The 22,461-nt window shown below is 37.8% G+C and overlaps 1 long non-coding RNA gene across 4 annotated transcripts in view; it reads right to left on the reverse strand.

Annotated features, from left to right (window-relative positions):
• LOC135304626 (uncharacterized) overlaps nt 1–22,461 on the reverse strand; it is a 116,454-nt gene that overhangs the window by 54,437 nt on the left and 39,556 nt on the right. For 2 of the 4 annotated variants that reach the window (XR_010365934.1, XR_010365933.1), the window contains exons 6-7: nt 21,147–21,294; nt 19,310–19,431 (exon numbers count right to left, since the gene is read on the reverse strand). This is a non-coding gene — a long non-coding RNA (uncharacterized LOC135304626). The remainder of the gene's footprint in view (nt 1–19,309; nt 19,432–21,146; nt 21,295–22,461) is intronic. The other 2 variants (XR_010365936.1, XR_010365937.1) reach the window with 1 other exon arrangement.

A 22,461-nucleotide genomic window follows, 5' to 3' on the forward strand; every position in this document is an offset into this window, starting at 1 on the left:
AGCCTAAGATAAACAAGAGATAATTTTTGCTTGTACTGCCCAGGGAGAACAGCAATACACAAATTGTTATGTGGACAGTGCAGTCAATCTTCTCTGAAGCTCTGTGGGGTAAATTACTAGGAACACTCCTCTTCGTGTGCACTGCTGGGAGAAGGCCAAGGCTCTTCATACATATTAAATATTCACATCAAAAGAAGTATCCCACTATACTTCATCTTCAACATGTGATTTTTAGATTTTTCAAAGTCTCTCTCATGGCAGGATGAAAAATATATTTACTTTAGGGACAACAATCTCAACTTTTATGGCTCAGACTTCTGGTATATGTTACCATATTATATTCTTCAGTTTAAATGTAATATCACAATGCAACTGTTGTAATAAAGAGGAGTGAAACCATACAAAGTGTTGCATTGAAAAATGAAATTTCAGTAGAAGTTTTAGTACTGGTGCCTTTTCTCACCAAGAAGGTAAAACACAAGTCAGAAATCTGTGACAAACAGGCAGTAAGAATAATTTGTTGCAGAACTACTATCATGTCATAAGAGAAGGTCTTCAGCAGGACTGAGAATTGAGTGAAAATTGGAGCAAAGATTTTTTTAATTGCTAATAAAAACTTAAAAATCAAAACAAAACCAAGCAAACAAAAACCCCCTCAAACACCCAAACAAGTTTCATTCTTTTACAATACCAGTAATTGCAAGTTAAGAAACTTGAATTACATTTGCAATATTTTTTTAAAATCCTATTCCTAACTTGTATTTTGTTGCAAAATCCTTTCAGCAGGAGTATGCTGTGAGGATGTTAAGACGGACTTAATAATTAGGTGTTCTCATTAATGCCACACAAGGGTTTGCAAGGAAAATATTTTCACACCATAGTTGAAAGCATCAGCAGATTGCCACTTGAGACAGCAAGGAATATTGCTGCTTGTCTTTAGAAAGCATAAGCAGGTTCAGCACCTCTTTTAAGCATTCACCCCATGTAAGGAGAGCGTGACGCGTTATTTAGCAGAATAACTCAAGAGAATGAAGCCAATTTTTAGGTATTCTTTTGAAATGTGCCATTTAAAGTTACCCTCAGAGAATAGACATGTCAGCAATAGGGTTAATCACCACAATTTGTTGTTCTTTTCCCTGATTTAGCAGGGTACCTTGAACAGAATCACTGAGAATACCGCATTTGTTTGTTAAAGCCATTGTGCAATATGATAATCAACTGATAGGAAGCTTATATCTAAGCAGGTTCCTCATATTTAAATTCAGCTGTCATCACACAAGAAGATTTAGTGAAGTTCTGCTGCCAGATTCACCTAAAACTAGCAGTTAGCACAGAAACATGTTACAGGCACACAGCTTGCTTTTTCAGGAAGCCTTCTGGTGTCTCCTTGAACCATTGGCCCCTTTTCTACCCTCTAGCTGATTTCTTAATATAGGAGGTTTCTTCAAGTTTTCTCATGGTCTGTTTAAACCACTGAGAAAATATGCAATGTCACTGATTGCAATAGGAGTCTAAAAAGCCAAATTAAACCATGGGTTGACAAGTATGGATGGAGAAAGTTAAACTAGATCAGTCTAGTGCAATAAAGATGGTGTTTGGGTAGCAGTTTCCTGACCTCTCCATGAAAGAACACCGATTTGTAAACTAGTTTCAAAAAATGGAGGCGAGAAGAGACATAAGGGCTCTAAATATTTTCTAAGTCTAATATACAGGGTTTACACCAGAATTCTTGTCTACACTGGCACAATCAGCATAAGCAAATTATTTCTTTCAGAAGTCTCTGTGCACCAGCACAATGGCAGTGAAAAGTTTGCCAGTGCTTTCACTCCCACTATACTGAAAGTGATATTAAAAAGAATATCACAACGAACCACTCACCATAGGTCTTCAAACCTGAATCACAATTCATATAAAGAAGACTTTAGGAGCTACAGGTATGGGGACTTCAGGAAAACAAACAAACACCCCACTCCGAAAAAGTGGATAAGTAACCTGTAATACACAAATGGGCAGTGGCTGAAAGTCAGACACTTGATTTTGCCATAGACAAGGGAAGAGTTTTCACCATCAAGAAGATCAAGTTCCTTTGTGAGCTGATGAGAAACTTCAGGCACCTAAAAATCCCATCTATTATTTGTACTCTCACACAAAGGTTCAGAGGAGTGAATACTGTTAAAGAGACATTATAATCTCCCAATTTCTTAATTGCCAAGCCATTAGAAAGTCCTGTGTTTGCTGAATTGAATTTGTTACCAAAGAGCAATTTCTAACAGAAAATTCAAATTCTGCAAGAAAATCATCATTAAGACCCTTTCTTTGAAACAGTATCTCTTCCAAAGGCAGAATAAAAGATTTGGGCTATGTCACTACAGCAGCTCTGTACAACGTGAGGACTTTCTTTACATAATAGAAAGGCAATATTAAAATCTTTGTCTACCCAGGTATATGAGTTACCAATGAGATTTGCACTTTACCTTTGGGAGGGGAGGGAAAACTTCATGCAGTTGCTGCCCTTAGCCTGAATACACATATTACCTGAAAGAAACTGAGAAGTGTTATCTACAAATTGTTCTAGCATATAATTGGTTTTGAATAAGCTCATTGATGTGCAAAACCAAGGGTGGCAATTACAAGTCAGGAATGTGTTGCACACCTAAACTTCAAAAACCTGAGTGTGAGAGCCACATGCATACATATGGACAGCATCAGCAGCAGAAAATGCAGCCATAAATCTGTAAAAGGGAGGTTAATTAGACACTTGGGAATGATAAATAACAGATCACACATGATTACTGGATGAGGGGGAAAAAAAGGACCAAAATGTTCAACTGGAAGAAACCCAAATTCAAGTGCAAACAGTTTAAATGCTAAAAGAATGAAGATCAAACACAAAGGCATAGCCTATGGGTAAAGAGGGGATAAAAAGTTAAGGGAATACTTCAGCTGAAGTTATGGGAAGAGATTAAAAAAGTTGGGTTTTTTTATGCTAGAATTCTGCAAGACAAAATATATCAGCAGAACTGTCTAAAGGAAGAGCATGCATCAATAAAAATGTTATGTATGTGAACACTGATGTGAGAGGCTATAACATATTTTGATTTTGATATGGAACATAAAAATGTAAAGGGATGATAATAGGAAAGAGAAAGAAAAGAAAATGAGAAAGAGAAGAAAATGAGACAGACTTAATTGTGAAGTAAAAGAAAAGCAAAATGACAGATTCAGGAAAAGAAAATAACATGAAATAGGAACAGAGAGTTACCAATGTGATTAACCATAATGAAAAGTCCTAAGACATCTTCAAAGAGAAGTCAGGTTATTAACAAAAGGAATTTAAGGGGATGTATAGCAATTGGCTAGGTGTATTTATCTAGGGTAAGCAAAGAAAGGAGAATAAAATATACAAGTCTCCCTTGCTACAAAGCCTCTGTATAATAATGGGAAAGAATAATTCCTTGACTATGTATCTCTCTAGACAAGTTGTTCTACCAGACCAACAAATGAACAAACTACATGACAAAGTGTCCCTCCAATGTGGAAGAATTATAGAAAATCCATTCCAACTTTGTTTAACATTTCCCAAGTACAGTCAAGTAAAGATGTGTTAATTGCACCCCTGTGAAAGATCAACCAGGGAAAAAAAAGGTCTTTTTTGGTAGGACAAACTGTCAACTCATTAGGAATTAAAATGTACTGTTTGTTTATTTATTTATTGTTATTTAAATTGGCATCTGATCAGAATTAGTTACAGAAAATACTTCTGCAGGATACCTTGCAGAAATGTCTTTTGAAGTAATACAGTTTATTTTTCATTAATATACATTTCTGATCATGCAAATCAGATTGATATTTGGCAATTTGTGTTTTGTTGTTTTGTTTGGGGTTTTTTCCTTTTTTTTCCCTTTTCCTTCACTGTACTTCCTCTTTTTCTCTTTTCCAGAAGCTGATTTACTGTAGTCAATTGAATTAACAGGTCATCAACAGCAATTTATCACGGTTCAAATAATTCTATCAAATAATCAAATAATCTACCTCAAGGAGCTACTAGTATTTATGTATTCCTGTTCTAACACAGTGGCGTAACTTCCATGTAAGCTCTTCACAAGCACTACACTTCTATCTTCTTTCTACATCCACAATCTTCCATTCTCATACTTGCCAATGTGTCTTTCTGAGCCTTTCTCCAGACAGATTTTCCTCAGGTTTACTCTTGTATGTTAGTTCTATTATTAAAAAGTCGATCCTATGTAAGCTTTGTGCTACACCTAAATCAAATACTGGTGCTTTGACCTCCCAAACCTGATTAAATGACATAAAATACCTGTTTCCCCATAACATACCAAAGATGTGACAGAAAACTGATTTTAGCAACAATTCTAGCTTCCTCTCTCTTTTTTTTTTTTTTAATTAATTTTTAAAGTAAGAAGTTTTTACCTCACTCATTATGGCTTTTCTTAGTCACAGTGTAAAGTTCACAGCTCCATTTTTCCTTACAGTAGGAATAGACACATCTCACAATCTTCGAGATTAGGAAATTATAGTCCTGGTTTTGGTTCTTTGCCAGAGCTCATGCAATTTCAGCTTTTACTCCACACAGAATGATCAAATGTATGTTATTTTGTAACATGGATGTGAACTGACAACTGACCTACTTCTGTCCCAGGAGCTAAAAATTTTAAAGGTGTTTTTACCTTCCACTGTGGAACACCAAAATGGTTAAAGAAAGTAGAATATGTTTTGGAAGCAGAGTTAACACCAACTTTGTAAGCTTTATTATCAAAGAGTACTTTGTCAGCTCTTCAAGAAAGGCAGAACAAGACACAAAAAGTGAATTCAGCAAGAAGGGAGTACCATCAATGTCTGCTGTGGTACACAGTGTGGACAGTCCTACACTTTCAAAGATGTGAAAAGTGGGAACGGGAAATCTAAAATTAGAAGGTATGCAGCAATAGTGAACAAAATTTTAAAAGAGACTGATACAGAGAGAGGAAAAACAATAAAAATCCAGAAAACAAGTGAAGACAGTCCTAGTTATTGACCATTATTGCTATATTGTATTCTGCAGTTCAAGAGAGCAAAGCCATGGACTGATTTAAAGTGATGGAAGTGACCAAGGACAGAAATTTCACATGTAACTTAGGACTTTTAGTCTCATCAGGGAAAAAGGGAGATGTGATTCTCTGAAGCCAGAGAAGAAGTAGAGCTTCAGGACAAACCAGCTCCAAAGTTATTAAAAATTAAAAAAGCTTAACTTATAAGTAACCCAATACAACTAAGATAATAGAATATTTGTAATAAGAAAGAATTTATTAAGATATAGGGACAATTAGCCATTTTGGTCAATTTGGACTTGTCAGAAACTTTATTTAAGCAATTGATTCCAAAATGACATTTTAGGAAATGGCATGAATTTTTACAAAATGCTTTTATTACTTCAGAATCTGGGATGCAGATCAGATTCATCATCAGGGGAGGTGATGGAACATTTGACTCTGCTACGTTTGAAATTATCTCTATATCAAGGAACATATCAAGGAAATTGTGCCTGGGATTAGCTATTATTCAAATAAATTCTTTATTTTCTCCACGTCTTTTCTAATGCACACTTTCACTTCTTTCTACAGAACAATCTGCTTTATTTCAATGTTTGTTATATGTTTTATTTGTAGCAAATGAATTAAGAAAAAGCTAAAAAGCATAAACCTCAAACCCCCTTGGTACTGCATTGAAACCCAACACTTAAATAAGGTTGTCCAACAGTTATTTTTAGGAAATGGTTACATGTAAACAATTTTATTACTTGAGCTAATTTGTTTTTCATTATGGCGCTCTATGGTCACCTGATTCATGTGAAAGGCAATATAAGAGTCAGAATAGTAATAATTAGTACTTCATATTTATTTTCACTCCTTTGGTATACTTTAAATGATATTTTGTGTAGTGGATATATATAAAAAGAGAGAAAAAAGTACTGTACAAATGTATGTGTATGAAGAACAGAGGAAACAGTGATTTTGCTGTCTGCACACAGAGTAAAATATTCTATTAGAACTTTGAAGTACCATTATGTTAAACAAAATGTATTACGATTCAGAGATTAAAATGCATTTTCAATTGATTCACATTCCCAATTAAATTTATGGTCAGCAGAGACACAATCATATTATCCACAAAATTATACCATATATGATAATAACACCCAACTGCATCTGTGCTGTAAAAAGTATAACAATAGTACACTATCACTGGTTCTAATTACCTCTTATCCTTTAGAGACTGGCAGGTGGCCAATGAAATGTGGATATAAAATCAGAATATAATCAGATAAAGGGAGATGAAAATGTTATTGGCTTTTGGTTATGTAAATTAAGAATTTTTCTCAACAGGTTATTTAGTCATCCTGATGAGTAGAAACATTCATTTGGAAGACTAATTATACAGTACTTACAATGATTAGAACACCCAATTGTTTCTACTGCAAAGAGTATAAAGTACATCTTGAATTATGTTAAGTTAGTGGTGAGAACGAATTTTGTTTATTTCTTTTACAGGAACTCTCCAAAGGAAATCTAGCACAGACAAAAGCAATTGGCCCAGTGGTGAACCTGTAAGAAATTCTCTCTCATCTAAATTGATTCTCTTTTGCTCTGCCTTTCAGACCTGCTTTGAGTCAATAGCTTGCACAGAGATGTACTCAACTATTAGAAACAGTCTTTCAGATGAAGCACAAATGGAGGACCTGATCACTTGCAATCTCTTGAGATGGCACAGTTCATCTGAAAGGACAGCAGCGTTTGCTGATATCCCTCCCACCAGGTTTCCTCAGCTACTGGGCTAAGCAAATAGCAGACCTATTTCCTTCACAAATATTTGAGTGAAGTATAAAACAAATTGTGACTTGTACTGTGCCCATGACCATATCACATTTACTTCACATAAAAGTGGTTATTTCCTAGCATCATTACCCAGTAAAAGGACAATTTTCACTCATGTTTTGCCAATGAGGGAAAACACAGGTAAAAACTGTGTTTTACTATGCAAACTTCCTAAAAGGCTGTGTTACTTAACTCCATGAGTCACTTAAAATAGAATAATAGTGTTTCACGATTAATTGAATAGATTAGTACATCACAAACCATGGCTTGCACAGGATTTACAGGCCATCCATACAACAAGAGTAATTCACTAAGATATTTTGCATGACAAATACCCAAAACCACTGTGCTAGTTCATGTTCATTTCAAAGAGGAAGGATTTAAGCTGCTGACATAAAAGCCTCTAACACTAATTGTGGGAGATGAGAGAGATAGGTGACTGCAGATAAGGAAAACAAGGAAACAAGCAGAAGGTTTTATCCTCCAAAGATATACCTGAGTCTATTAAAGTTCACTGTGCAAATTTCCATTGATTTTTTTGCAAAATAAGTGCTAAAAGACCATAAATTGTACCTTTAGAAAAAATCCTAATGAAGTAAGACAATTTGTTACTATTAATTGCCTTGGCTACTGCAAGTACAATTATCGCCTTCACAGTCCCACTGACAAGCACAAATTTAAAAAAAAATCCATTACTTTTCACCTTTATAATTATATATCACCGAAATATGTTATTGTGCAATAATAAACATTACTACAATTACTAAATTATTCTTTTTATTGTATTAGTCTTTGTCTTATCAGAACTGCTTGAATCATAGAAACAGGAAAATTTTAAAAAAATAACACTGAATCAACACTTCACTTTAAACTTTTTTTTCTTTTCTACTTTTACTCTTTTTGTACAGTAAGTGAGTAGATTTCCAGATAGATACTCTCTATTAAATATCCTACTTTCAAATTGAGAAATAATCTCAGAAAAGATGAGAGAGAATATGTGTATATCAGGACTGTTTATTTCTTCTCTACCTTTTGTATAGGACTAAAGATGACAGGATTTGGAGTCCTCTAGTCTACTGTTAATTGTTTAGAAGAAAGAACACCCACTTCAGAGCTACAACACTACTGAAGATCTCTTCATTATGGAAACATTCCCACCTGCTCACTCTGAGTTGAAATTATGCTGACTATAAGGTAGATGCAGCAGGGTAACTTTAATCCCATGGCTGCAGCAACTACTGCAGGACATATTAAATGAATCATTGCTCAATTTTCAATGCCTCCTTTTCTTGAAGGAAAATGACAAAGAGTGTGACCTTCCTGAAGTCTTTGTTGATGAGGTGCTATGTATCAGAAAAAGGGTCCAGAAGACGAAACTGGTCTGGGGTCCTTGGGATGCCCTAAATTTGGCACGCACAGTTGGCTGTGGCAGATCCTTACCTTTGACATTCTGCTATGAAATTTCAGGAGCTCCTACATTTTAGGTGAATGGCAACTGTCTTGTGCAACCCAATATCTCCTGACTCTACTACTCATGCCACCTTCACAGTCACAGTCTGCCTTCATCCCACTGTCTTCTCACTTTTATTGTTTGATGGCCAGAGATGGGATCTGCAGTACTGCTTTGTGGGACCTGATGATCACTCCATCAGCTCATTACTTACTGCGTGCACAGAAAGGAGGAAGGGATGTACAGTAGAATTGTGTCAGAAAAGCCTAGAGGGCAAAATTTCACGTGCAGCTGACTTTGTAACAGGACTAAGGAGTGGAAATTGAATGGGCAGATTTTCACTTGGTTACTCTCCACACAAGGAGACAACTCTCAAAGTACTGGAGGAAAAACTTTCGAAAACATGACAGACCTTGAAGTCAGCAGATCAGCAGTGCTTATCTTTTCTCTGAGTTGAGCACCTTGATGCCGCAAAAAGCCTTGCTCACCTCCTTCCTTTCACCCATGAAAGCATTTAAAGAACATAAAGCACATACCAGGATGGCAGTATAGAACATTTCCAAAGAAGGCTCCCAGTATTGGGTGGGAAAAGGAACATGCTGAAGGATTGTCTCTGGATATATGTGTATTGGGTTCCTTTGCCAGGTCCCAGCCTGAAGAGCTTAGAAATGCATCAGTACATGTCCTCCTCCAACAGAGTAGTACTAGGATCCAAGGCTGGCTTGGTGGTACATTTCCCTCCCAAGGTCTGTTGTGGATCTCTACACCAAGGCCGTGCACTGAGTCCCACTCAAAGAGCAGCTGCTCCAGGTCTCAGAAGCAGGACCCTCACTTTCCTGAGCTCTTGCCATTGCTCATCAGTCTTCTTGCACAGTCACAAGATTAACAGATTAACAGTCTTGTGGTTCCCCCATGAAGTCCTCTGCCTCTGGAGAAACTCTTAGTTCAAATCCTCTTGGAAGTATCAGCAGGAGATAAGGCTGAAGACAGGACAGACATCAAGGCCACAATACAAGTCCAAATTTGATTCAGGAAGCAAGACAGGCACACCTACACTGTATTTTAGCCAGGACTGCTGGCCCTTGGATGAAATGAAGTAGGGCTCAGGTGTAGGGTGGGGGGAGGTCTCAGGAGAGGATTATCAGGGCCATTGCAGTCATTTAATATCCTTGAGGCCCTGACCAACAGAGGCTTAGCTTCAAAACCATAACACAGCTTTTTAAAAACCCTATAATGTAAATACAGCCACTATGAAGATATATATACACACACATATATACATATATATATATATAAAGCCTCCTAGACTTAATCAATTACATTTATATGGGACTGGAAAAAAAAGAAATAGGAAAGATGTGAATAACTCAAAGCTGCCTCTGTAGAATCATGTAATTTAATAATAATCCCATTGGACACAAAAAGCACAATATTTTTCTATTAAACTCACATTCTGTCTCCAAGCAGTAACTTTAGGGGAAACAGGCTAAAACTGAATGTCAGAGATTTTCCAGCTCAATGACACAAGACATGCATTGGAAGTGCATCCCTGAACTTACATGTTGCTGCTCACAGTAAGAAACAGGCCACCTGAATGCTAAGACTCCCTCTTTGTCTCCTGACTCAACAGAATGCAGTTTTGAAGCTGCCTAAAAATCATGCCCTTTTCAAATCAAATACATAAAGGACACAAACAAACTGACATATATTTTTTTGATATTCATTTCTTCCTTGGCAATTTAATAGTTTTTTATGTAACAAGAAACAAAATGGGAATTCAGTCTAAGAAACTATTTGATATTTTAAATCAGAAGCTATTTAAATTATTAGAACTGGGTCTAAGTAAGATTTTGTTTCTGAACTCTCAAAATCTATGGGAAAGGCCAGATTAATCTCTCATATTTTGAAGAGATTTCTAGGTTTCTGAGAGGACAGGGAAACAGTCTATTGTTATAATATGAAATATTATAACAATAATTGACATGTTTAGATACAAATCAAGACCAAAATGTTGCAGTCCATATAATGACCATTCAGAAACATTTTACTGAGATCAACAAAACCTGTGAGACAACTTTTCTAGCCACAGGACAACATATTCTTTATGAGAACTACCTTCTATTTGAAACACAATTCCTGCTCTTCCCTTTTCCCCAGCAAAATGGGTGATTTGCTGACACCAAAAGGTAGAAATAAGAAAGGTACCATGTGTCTCTGTGCAACCACAGAGACAGTGGAACAGTGAAGTGATTTGCAACCTGCTCTTTATTTATACATTTGTTTGAATCTGTGTGAATTGTTTTTATATGTTTGATAGGTAAAAGCAAAGGAAAAAAAAAGAATAAGCATTCAGTAGGTCAATTATTGATATAAGAGTCTGAGCAAGCAACAGCAAAATTCACATGGTAATTTATCTGCATGGGTCAATGGCTATTGACTGCCTGAAAATAAAGGTCGATCACACTGATAGATTTCAATGCCATGGCTATGAACATATATTAATAAACACAGCACAGAAGTGATTTTTGAATCTGTTGGAAAGGACAGATAATCAATATCCTTGTGTCCTTGCTGAGGGTGAACTTCGTACTTGGATTATGTTAATTAAAGATTAAATAAAGTGCTGATGTTTTTATATAATTAAGATATGGTGAAAAATAATAAAGTAGTTGGTGGCTTTTGTTGGTTATTTGATGCTGAAATGAGTAAAAAAACCCACCTAAGCCATTTTCACAAGCATCCTCTCCTGTCCCAGATATTATTTCTACTATATTCTTGCTGCAAGAACAAATTCAGCACTTAACGCTGTAAAGAAACATGGACAAGTGGTTTGGACAATTTGTGTAAGAGCCCAGAAGGTCTGGACTGTTGGTTTATTTTTTTTTTCAGACAGATGGCCAAGCTATAGAGGTCCACTGTTGCCTGGATATTTAATTCAGACAGTATTGTTTTGTAAGACATTTGAAGCTTCCTTTTGGAAGTAAGCAAAAGCACAGAACCCTGGCCACCTGACTCTACCTGAATACCATCCCTTTCCAGTTATTTCCATTCCCCACCACTCTGCCTGACATGTAGACTTGTACAGCTGAGCTGGATGAGGGAGCTAATCCAGCTGAAAACCAACCACTTAAAGAGTAAGGAAGAAAGGAGAAGGATGCAATCTCAGCTCTCATATTGTGGTCTTTAAAATGTTGGGAGGCTTGGAATTGGAAAAGGAAACTGAAGTAGTGCTCAGCAGCATAGCCTAGAGCAACCATTAGCTGTATTGGATGCATCCTGAGATGAAAACTGCCAAGAAGTGAGCCTAAATATGTGTCTTATCATGTGTGACCTGTTCTGTGAAATGACTGAGTTTCAATCACTCACCACAATGACTGGCACAAGTATTTTATTATGCCATTTCACTGCTCTACATGGTCATTTCAAGAAAAACCTAAATTATTCAGGTATTTCACGAAACACCTGGCATTAATATTCCAGCTGTACCATTAAACCAGTTATTGAATGGAATGACTAACATTCCCATTCAGTTAGAGAAGAGGTGCATTGTGATAATAAATGTTAATTTTCTGAAATCAAACATAGAACTGTATGGGTTCAGTGGTGAGCGTAAAAGACTGCACAGTGCTATAAATACATATAATAGATGCAGTTTTACTTCTCTTTTTTGAGTTAGCAATTCCAAACAATCAGGAACCAGGTATTTTACATGTTATCTACCTATTATTTTCTCTATTTTCCTGTTATGAATAAAAACTTCTGCCAGTCCTTAAACTGCTTAGGTGATTAGCTTGATATCAGAATAGTAAGATTGTTATTTTCCTTTTTTTCTATTTAAAAATAACTTTATTACAGAATAAACAGTATGATTATTTATATATTCATATATCTATATCCATCTCAAACCACAGGTTCCTAGATGATCCAGATAAACCAGACTTTCAGAATTGTAATCTCAGTTCTATGCCTACACAAGAAAGCACACAGGTAACTGTGCTAAATCTTCACCTTTCTTCAAACCAACCATCTGAAATGAGCAAGCACTTGGATGAGCCTTCATCAAGGTAGTATGTGGATACCACCTGACAATAACCTCAATCAAGGTTATTGTCAGGTGGTATCCACATACTACCTGACAATAACCTGTTAGTTAATGTGCCCAAACCGCTATTCCTTATGCTGCACAAGCCTTTTACACTCTCATTATGTTCCCTCCTGATTTTAGTCACCGTTTCTTTCACTGTACAAAAAGTTGGTATCTCTAAGGCACTGAAAAATTCCTTATAATAAGAAAATATCTGCATAAGAAGCAGTATGAGACATGTAAAATCCTAGTTAATGTGAAAAATCAGAAGTTTATCAGTTAAGTATTTCTCTTTAATCCTTTTATTCTCCCCTTATCTCTCTATTTGAAAGCTCTTAGTTTCTTTTCTTTCCCCTTTGAATTAAGCCCCTGCACCAATTGTCCTTCTAGTAGCCCTATCAGTAAATGAGTTTAATTTCAGTGTCTTAAAAAAAAGGTGATTTCTAATAACTAATTCACATCCCCCTTTCCTTTCAAAATGGATTGAATTTTTACTAAACCATAAACCTGGGTACTATCACTTACATTGAATGTAACAAGACAAAATATTTTTCTGCTGTAATATTTTCTGTGTTAAATTTAGCTGAGCTTGACCATTCATCTCAGTTTAAAATCAAAAATTCAGATTTTCCAAATATTTTTCACTTTTCATTTTCAATGGAACTAGAAGTCAAATTTGAACTGATTTGATTAGTAGTTTTCTTTGTTTCTTATAGGAACATAGCAGTCTCAAAAAACTTTTTCCTGCACAAGCATTAATTTCTGCTTTCAAATTAACATTTTAATACTTGACACTTTGTAAATATTTCCCCTAAAGAAGGAAGGTGACAGGTTTTGCAAAAACCTATATTGCTTATGAGATCTAAACCCTTTAACTTCTTAGCATGAACCTGTTAGGTTAGATATCTTTGTAGTTACCTGAATTTAAAAAAATCAAAGTTTATATGATCCTCATTAATATTTGCTGTTTCTTGATTCAGTTAAATGACTGTAGATATTGTAAAATGCATGTGAAATCATGTACATGTACACAAAGTCCCTTGTACTTCATCATTTCCATCACCCACAATAGCTAAAGCTGAAGAAGCACAAGGGAATTTTTAGTTCTCTGACCAGCATTCCCAGCCACTCATGCATGAAAAGGAGATATCTTATCAGCTAAACACTTATATCTCCACCTTCCTATCTATCTGCTGACTGGGAAAAGAGTTCAAATCAAGTAAAGCATTGAATTTCACTGTAAATAAAAGGGTTTAGCTGTCTCATAATATGTTTTCCCATCCTTCCCCTCTTCTGCCTCTTCACACATATTTCCCAAATTTCTTTTTGAATATGAAAAAAGACCTTTCAAGTATTTTCCTCTTGTAATATTCCAAACCACCTTTGAGCAGTTGCACTGGCTTCCTGGGCATCACTGTACATCATTTCATATATTTCATTGGAAGAAATCTATCTGCAGCCTTGAATCAGTATAAAATGAATCAGTATCAAACAATATAAAATCAGATTAAAGAAAACTTCTACTGACTTGTCCCAGTGATAATATTTAGGTGTCAGTCACAGTGATACATCAAGGAAAATTGCAGTATGAAAACCGGCTATTGATCTGCCAGTCACTTGGGTCAGGCACCTGAGTGTAAATCACTCTGGACCTGTCCTGGCCCACATACCTGACCCTCCCTCCCATGGCGGTGGTGTTTTGGAGATCACTCAGCTCTCATTCTGGTGTGGCATCAGATCCCTGTTAGAGCACATAGTCCTGGGTACCTCAGTTTAGGAGAAAGTTGCTGTTGTGTTCTCTTCATAAATCAAGTCTTAAGAGTTGCAGACATTTGTGTATAGTTTTAATCTTAGAGCATTCTGTCCAGTGCAGAAATTCACAAGGTTGTTGCCTCACTCCTATTTTTGAGGCAAACCTGCCCCCAGTGAGAGTCTAAAGTGTAAGATGTTAGTTGAGCTTTAGGCTGAGCAAAGTGGGGAAGTGCCTCAATCTCCCCATTGAATCCTAGGTATCTCAACCGGGCACAGAGACACGATGTTATCTTTGTTATTTTCAAAGACATTCTTTGGGATGATAAAATTTGAACCTAAAAAGAGGATATAATTATCAGCTGCATATTCTTAGCTGAATGCAAGAGGTTCAGAGTAACTATTAATATAAAATATTTACCTGATCCCATCTAGCTGCTCAAATGCCCAATATCCATTAAATCACAGGAGTTAAAACACACCTCTCTTGTTGTCAGCTGCTCTCTGTATCTGAGTTGAGGGGCTTCCACATTTATCAAGTACAAATATGTCTTTATAAAGCAAACATACTGTAGGTGAAGAGATATCACCCATCAGCCTGTCAGCCAAGCAAACAAAACCTGGCATACAAGTCCAAGTGAGTTGTGATTCTTTCTTTGCAGAAAGATGTTCAGCAGAATAGGGTACTCTAGAGATGCCACACATCCCACTCAGAGACGTGCCAGAAATAACTGTGCTGGTTAAAGTGTTATGGGCATCAGGAATGCAAGGGAATCTTAAACTGTCTCATGGTGTTAATTAAGTAGAGCTGTCCAGGTATTTGTTTTCAAAATAAGGCAAAAAAGAGGTGTTCAGCGGATGCGTGGTCAGGTGATGTGGGAATCATCCAGAGGTGCTGCTTGACGCTGTAGGGAGAAAATGTGTACAGCCGAAGCTCAACTGGAGTTGAAGCTGACCAGAACTGTGGGGGAAAATAAAAGGAGTTTTTTTCAAATATATTAATGGCAATAGGCAGTGTAAAAATAACATAGTCTTGTTACAGGATGAGAATGGTCACCTCACAAACAAGGACAGAACAATGCAGAGGTGTTTAATGCATTCTTTACCTCTGTCTTCAACATGGATGATGGATCAAGGGGGTCTCAGCACCCTGAGCTGGAGGATTGTGACTGTGAAAATTATCAGCTCCCAGTTGACTCTGAAATTTACCCTGTACAGGATCTGCTGCTCCAGCTAGATCCCTACAAATCTATGTGGCTTGGTGGGATTCATCCAAGAATCCTTACATCTAGCTATGTCACTGCAAAATCTTTCTTGATGATTTTTGAATGATCTTGGGAATCTGGAGAGGTGCCAGCTGGCCCGAAACTGGCAATTTTCAAGAAGGACACGAAAGAAGACCAGAGGAACTAAAGGTCTGCCAGTCTCACTTCACAGCCTGGCAAAGTTATGGAGAAAATTTTTCTGGATGGTACTGAAAAACACCCAAAAGACAACAGAGTCATTGGTCACAGCCAGCACAGCTTCATGAGAGGAAAGTCCTACTTATCAAATCTGATTTCCTTTTATGACAAGGTAACCCACCCAGCTGATCAAGGGAAGCCAGCTGATGTAATAATTTTGGATTTCAATAAATCTTTAAATTTTTTGATAATGTCCCTTACAGGATCCTCCTGGACAAAATGTCCAGAACACAGCTGTATAAACACGTCACGGAGAGGTGATGGGTCAGGTACAAAGGGCTATAGTGAATGGGGTAAAATCAAACTGGTGATCTGTTACTGGTGGGGCTCTAGAGGGCTCCATCCTCGGCCTTGTGCTCTTCAACATCTTCATCAATTACTTGGACACAGGACTGGAAAGGAATTTTAAGTAAGTTTGCAGATGATACAAAAGTGGAAGGTGCTGCTGACTCCCTTTAAAGCAGGAGGGCACTGCAGAGAGTCCTTGATAAATCAAAGGACTGGGCAATCAACAATCATATAAAGTTCAACAAGGGAAAGTGCCAGGATAGGATGGGATAGCATGGGATGGGGCAACCCTAGGTGTACATAGAGTCTGAGGAATGGAGGTCCTGGTCAATGGCAAGTTGAACATGAATCAGCAGTGCTCTGGCAGCCAGGAAGGCCAAGTGTGTCCTGGGAGACATCAGGCACAGCATGGCCAGCTGGGCAATGGAGGGGATTGTCCTGCTCTGCTCTGCACTGGGGTAGCCTCACCTCAGGGGCTGGGGGCAGTTTCGGATGCTGCAATATAAGAAAAACATTAAAGAATTAGAGAACATTCAAAGAAGGGCAAAGAAGATGGTGAAGGTCCTTGAATGGAAGCCGTATAAGGAGGAGCTGAGGTCACTTGATCTGTTCAGACTAGAGAAGAGGAGACTGAGAGGAGACATTATTGCAGCCTACAATTTCCTCATAAGGGGAAGAGCAGTAGCAAACACTGATCTCTTCTCTTGGGGACCAGTGACAGGACCTGAGGGAATGATCTGAAGTTGTCAGGGGAGGTTTGGGTTGGCTGTTAGAAAAAGGTTCTTCATCCAGAGGGTGGTTGGGCACTGGAATAAGCTCCTCAGGGAAATGCTCACAGCACCAAGCCTGACGGAGGTCAAAAAGCATTTGGACAATGCTCTCAGGCACAAGGTGTGATTCTTGGGCATGGCCTGTGCAGGGCTATGAATTGGACCCAAAGGTCCAGCATACTCTTAGTCTCTGATCCGGTGATTGAGTCAACATTTTTCTTTGTTATTACTAAATTAGAAATATTTTCAAGTTCTTAATTCTTAAAATATGCTCATGTAAAGAAAAAGAACTTTTTTTCTACCAATAAGTCACATTATTACGCACATAAATATTTCATGTGAAGGGAAACCACACAAAGCATACAAATCCAGCAAGATCAAAAATTCTTCTTAGACTCTTTGTTGAGTCTCTCCATCATTTTGATGGTGTTTTTCTTTTTGGTTTTATTTTTGTTCTCTGCTGGTTTGTATTCATTTCTGCTGAAGTATTTGATCTTTTTCCTTTACTTTTTTACCATTCCTGTTCTCATCAGTCTTTTTCCACTATCATTGTCACTATGTGGAACAAGGATGATCTTTCCAAGGGCAGTGGGCTCAGTAGGATAGAGGAAAACTTGTCCTCACCTTCCTGATGGAGGGCCAAGTGACAGGAACAAGGAGACAGGAACATGAACACATCTTTCTCCTGAAGGAGAGATGGAGTGGGAGAAAAAAGAACAAAGCTGGTAAAAAAAGCTGGTAAAAAAAATCAAAGCCAGGTCCAGATTCTGCTATTCATGACTTCACAGGTGAAGAGAAAGACCCAACAGAAAGATCAGGCCTTCCCTCCAAAGTAGCAGAAAGCAAAGAAGACCTTCCTGGGCACAATACAGATCACTGCTGATTTTCTTAAGAGAAAGACTGCAGAGAGAAGAGGAAATGCTGAAAAAGGATGAGGCATTTCCCAGACAGAGGAGAAATGCAGAAATTAGCTGTCTGTTTTTACTAGCACAAGATAGTGTAATAAGTTTCACTATTTATTCTCAAACTGTCCTTATAGGCACTTGGTGGTAGCCAGGCCTGTGGATCAAGATTATGAAGTCTTAAAGACAGTTCCTCAGGAGCTCCAATTTCCCTTCCAAGTGCATTTCTTTTTCTCTTTCTGTATGTCTCCTTTTCCTGCTGTTAGAAAAGATACAGAAAGTGAATTTATATATTCTCAAGCCTTAAGATATTCACCATTGAGGGATGAGCACACACAGACATACACTTAATGTACAGATTCACAACATGCAAAGTTTCCTTTGTGCTGCAATATCAATACACAGTAATAATAACTCCTGTTGATGTGAGATCTTTTGATACTGTATTCAATGCCTTCATGCATTGCCTACATCCTAACCTTTAGAGCATCTCCTTTTCCTCTGCTAGAAACTTAAAGAAGTTTCCTTTATCACTCCTTTTCCAAGTCACTTGTAGACATTTTTTTCACAGAGCAACAAAAAAAACTGTAAGGAAAGAGTTAAGTTAAAAAAACTTTAACAAGGAGAAAGGAATATTTGATGCTGTATAGAAAACAATTCTAACATTTCATTTTGGACACCAAATTTACCCCAAGACAGCTGGGGTATTGTAGGTGTATGTACCTGCAAGGAGATGTTGGAGTGTCCCGAGGACACAGAGAGGAGGGTATTCAAAGGCAGCGCCCCTGCAGGCTTTCCAAAACCCCACAGCTAGTTAGCAGAATGGTTCCAGATGTAAAATTACCAGGATTTTCTCCCCTGCAGCCGGATTAAGTAGTTTGCTAGCGTGAGCTGCCTCTGCCACCCTGTGGGAGTTTGTGGGAAGTGCGGGAGTGTCCTGGAACAAGCAACCGGCATCCTGCACCGAGCCTTAACGACACTACGTAAAAATGATTAATCTTTTCTGTTTCGTTTCTCAATGGATTTGAGTAAAAAAAGGAAAAAAAAGTCCAAAAAACCCCCACAAACTATCAGCAAATTCCCAAAACTCCTGAATTTGAGCATGTGCAAACTTTGGCAGTTGTAATCTGAAGCTGTGTATTTGTCACAGGGATTCTCATCCTTCATAAATCACTGTGGACTGATGCACAGCAAGGAGAATATTTTTCCAATAAAATACACATAATTTTAAATGGCAAAGGCAGAACTGTCAGCAGACAGTGCTCAAATGCATCAGTTAAAAGCTGTTTAGTTCCTGGGAAATTGTGTTTTGGTACAGGCAGTTCAGGCAATCCCAGGACCAAGAGCATATGTTTTTAAACCATTCAAAGACTAGATGTAGTAAGAGTTACAGAAATAAAGTGCAGACAGTAAAGAACCCAGATTATTTTGTATGGACTAGAATATTCATGAAAAAAAAAGGAAAATACAATCATGGCACTGAGTATTCTGTGAACTCTTTCAGCCACTTCTGTTGTAGGCATCACTGTAGACATGCAACTTACCTGAGTGAGGCTAACACATACTTTAAAAAGAGAGATTTTGTAATTAACAGAATTCCAAAAATATTTCTTCTCCATGTGTTTGGCAAAGCTATCAGAAAGGTTTCTGCTCATCACACATACTCAGTAGTGGAACTAGTTGGAAAAAAGTGGCAATAGAGGGGAGAAGTGTCCATATTAGTATTACCATTGCTGGTTCTCCTCCACTCTCTTTTTCCTCTTCTAGAACATTTAAAATGCAGATTGCTTTTACTCCTTACAACAAAACACAGAAGATCTCAAGGCCTTCATGAAGACTAATGCAATTACCTAAACCAGAAAAAACTAGTAGTTAATTATTGCTCCTAGTTCATTATACTCATAAATATATATATCCACACACAAATGTGTTCATGTATAAATAACTACATATTTATATATAGTGCTCTTTATACTCATGACAAAGGAGAACTGGATTCTAAGATCTTCTTAGTTCCCCTTAGAAAGAACTGTCATTGTAACATCTAATAGTAGAACAGTTAGTTGCACCAGGGAAGGCTAAGAGTTAAGGACTATTCCTCAATATTATCTGATATAGATGAAGCCTTCCATTCCTGGCCTGGTCCTGCAGAAGAAAAGTGTGGGCAGAATGAGGGGCATTGTTACTGTCCTGAAGTTTTCCAGCATCATCTGAAGGCAGATGTTTTGATCCACTGGTAACCAGACCTTGGACAAATGAGGCCCTGTGAATTTTAATCTGATTATCATTGAAATTATAAGCTCCCTCTCCTTGTATGAAGTGTGTGTGTTTTACAAAAGTTCAGAGGTACACAAGTATCTCTAGATTGTGCCTACCATTACATCTTACTTGAATGGCATTTAAATAATAGCCTTAACCTTCCTCTAAGTCTGACATCTTGTGCAGTATTCCATCTTTATCTGGCTAACCTTTATGTCCTGACTTAGCTTCCTCTGTGTAGCATTTGAGGATATCTGATGAGGAACACACAGACACAGAGACCATAACTAAAAATGAAACTGGAAAACAGGCTGTTTGCCTGTTGTTCCCATGATGTAGAGAAAAAGTCAGCTGTGGCAGTTGGCTGCAAGCACCTCACAGAGAAAACTGGACTTCCTGAATGACTGAGATCCTACACATTCTCCATTAGGAACTTAGGCTGCCCAAGTCAGTCAGTGTCCTGGGAAGTTGAGCCACAGGTTCTTCAGCAACAACACCATTATGTGTCCTTTGGGGCATAAGGAGCTCTGATGTCTGGTGCACTGAATTAGCATCCAGGAAGATCCAGTTTTATTCCTTGGTCAGCCAAAGGTTGATGCTGATTTTGTTTTAACTGGGTTTTTTTTATGCCACACATAAAAGATAATCCCCCAGTATGGACATGTATGGAGTTGAGAAAACCAAGTCAGGCTCAGTGTCATGTCTCAGTATGCTTACGCAAGGCACTTAGATGTGATTTGCCCATAGCATGACAGGCATCTACCATCTCTTTTATCCTTTTTATTTTTCTACAGCAGAGGGCAAAAGGGTCCTTAGGCCCTCTCTACATGAAGTTTTGCTCCCGTGGCCCAAGATTCCACTCCAGGAAAGTGTTGCTACTACTGTGTCCCTGTTGAGACTAGGTCTGGTTCTGCCCATGCTATTCAGGACACAGGCCCCTCCCTATCTCTAGTTTGTACATGTTTCCAGCCCCCATTTTGCCATGCTGGCACTGTTGGGATGTTAGAGTACTCAGTCTCAGTTTATATTGCTAAAACAGTAGTGAGAGCCTGGCCCAGGGCGAGGAAAGAGCCTAAAGAGCTTGCCCCTGCCACCCTTTTCTGGCAAAACTTCAGAGACCATCCCTGCTTTGGGCACAGTCTTCCCCACATCCCAGGGTGGAGCACATGCACCAAGCCAGGAGTACCTCTGACCCCTTGCTTACCCCAAATGCACCCTGTGCCCCCTCGGCCAGCCCATGTAGGAGAGCCATGAAGGGACAGAAGAGTGGAAAATGTCATGGCAAACCTGCAAGCACACAGTGTACCTTATCATCTGCTGGTGGTTAGCCTCAGTTTTATCCCACCTTTGCACTGGATTTTCCTGGGAATGGACACTGGTTTTTGATTCCCTTTTGTACCAAGGGGATTGGAGATACAGAACAGGAGAAGATTCTTCATCCCTCCTGCATTGTCCTGAAATGTAGGAGGAGACACGACATATCACGTGATCTCTCAAATATGAGGTTTGTGGAAGAAATGAGGGTTGACACAAACACTGCTGGTCCAGAAACAGCTGAAATAGGGTAGTACTCTGGCAGAAGTAGCAATTGCTAAATAAGGGCAGTAAAATGACATCTGCACCTACAGAAATTGATTTGGGAGTTCAGGGCCCTGTGTATTCTCTTTCTAAGACAATTCTAGTGAGAATGAAATAATATGGAAGAGGTTTAATCCTTGGGAATCTAATCACATTGCTTTTTTATTATTATTTAAACAACACATCTACTAAAATTCACGCAATGAAAGTTAAACAAGCTCACTAACAACTTAATTTTCATTTGGTACTTCAAGGTCTTTCTGGAGATGTATGAGAAACATGAGAGAAAAGCTCTCTGCCTCCATTAATGTTTTATGTCAGAGTTATAATTTTATTACAGAACTGCCTTGTTTCAGCCTCTGAGAATAGCATCATAACATCTTAGAGATTGCTATGTAGAGTAGTTTAATTACTATCTGATGGTTAGATCAACAGTGTGAAAGCACTGAGCTCTGTTATTCATGAACAAGCCAGGAAAATTAAACCACTCACTGGAAATTGTTCTTTAAATACTTCTGTAATACCAGTGGGAATTTTTTTTTTTATATTAAAATTCCTAGTGATCCTCACTATCCATTTTTTTAAGATGGCTTTCTGTTTGGTTGGTGGTTTAGTTTTTTTGACCAGTGACAATAGGTGGTATTTTCGGAACTCTTTTGCAAGTAAGATTCTTAAGTCTTATTGATAGTAAGGGCCCAAGCTTCCAACACTTCCAAAGGCTATCACTCATTTTTGAAAGCTCAGCTGAAATCTAATTTTGTGACCACTTTTGGTGTTTGAATACAAAAGTATCTCTATTCATCTCAGTCATAGCATGCACTCTGCTAATAGCTTAATTCATGGCGCATTTTATTTAAATTGAAATGTGCTTATTAAGTCAGATGTTCAGAATTTTATTGCTGGAATAATTTAACTGAGCAGAAAATCATATTGTAAATTTATGATACTAAATAAAATGCAGGTTTTGAAAAAGAATACAACCAAACAAATCACAATTTGGATTTATTGCACTGAATTACGGAAGAGCTGAATTAGTTTGCTCA

Source organism: Passer domesticus, chromosome 1 (genome assembly GCF_036417665.1).
Source record: "Passer domesticus isolate bPasDom1 chromosome 1, bPasDom1.hap1, whole genome shotgun sequence".
NCBI classification, from domain to species: Eukaryota; Metazoa; Chordata; class Aves; order Passeriformes; family Passeridae; genus Passer; species Passer domesticus.